This window comes from Poecilia reticulata, linkage group LG8 (assembly GCF_000633615.1).
Source record: "Poecilia reticulata strain Guanapo linkage group LG8, Guppy_female_1.0+MT, whole genome shotgun sequence".
Lineage (NCBI taxonomy): Eukaryota > Metazoa > Chordata > Actinopteri > Cyprinodontiformes > Poeciliidae > Poecilia > Poecilia reticulata.
The window spans coordinates 18330832-18331930 of NC_024338.1; the positions used below are offsets into that span (position 1 = coordinate 18330832).

The window sequence follows — 1099 nt, forward strand, 5'->3', positions numbered from 1 at the left end:
GAACTCTGCTGGGGTTGCTAGGTAACTGGCGGAACTCTGCTGGGGTTGCTAGGTAACGGCAGGGCAGACCTGCGTGAAGATGCCCCCAGTTACCTTCTGCATATCTAGCAAATTTGGTGTCAAATGTTTGTGCAGTAAAAGTTTTTGCTTGTGTCAAATCAAAGATACTAATAAAAAAAAGTTTCCAGAGGTCATCAGAGGTCATCATAAATATTTTCAAAGGAGAAGCAGCACAAATAAAAATTTGAATGCACAAACGTAGTTGAGCTGACTGAAGTTTTTTTTTTTGCAACTGCTCGTTGTCCATTAACATTAAATTATTTCCAAAATCCAGCTTGGTGTTTTTTTTAAGTGCTTGGCCTGTTTTTGGAAACAGCTGAATCCCAAAATGAAGATCAAAATGTGAACTTTAAGACGCGTAATAGGATTAAAACAAAGACTGGCTGCTTGGGAGGCGAATATTGACCCTTTGCAGCAACGTCACCAAATCGTTGGAGGCGCCATGATGGATGTCGGAAATGATGGATGTCGGCGCCATGATGGATGTCGGAAGTGAGGGATGGGAGTATTAAGCAGAGTCACTTTTTTTTCTTTGCCACTTTTTTCACGGCTTCTACTTGTTCAGGTCGAGCTCATTTGTCTTTGAACGTAACTCACCTGGTTGGGGATCATAAACAGCTAGCTTAGAAACCGACCCGTACCTCCTGATGTGTTGACCAAATTACCGACTTCACCTGAATTCACACATGATTTATGTCACTACGTTACAAACTGCGTTCCAGCATTAGAAACGTACAAAAGATGAGATGCTAGCCAGTTTTTTCAAAACACGCTAGGCTACATGACGGTGCGTCACTGTCTCCATGGTTACGTTTAGACCAGTGGTTCTTAACCTGGGTTGGATCGAACCCCAGGGGTTCTGTGGAGCCTCTGCCACGGAGGTAAAGACACACTTGTGTAAAGTCGTGATGACGCCCCGCTTTGCCATCACTTGCTGCAGAGGATCACGTTACATTGCTTAGCCAATCAGAGGATCACGTTACATTGCTGAGCCAATCAGAGGATCACGTTACATTGCTGAGCCAATCAGAGGATCACG

At 44.0% G+C, this 1099-nt stretch overlaps 1 protein-coding gene across 1 annotated transcript in view; it reads right to left on the reverse strand.

Annotated features, from left to right (window-relative positions):
• The window catches only part of mybpc2a (myosin binding protein Ca), a 70041-nt gene that overhangs the window by 1117 nt on the left and 67825 nt on the right, over positions 1-1099 (reverse strand). The gene's annotated exons all lie outside the window — the stretch shown is intronic.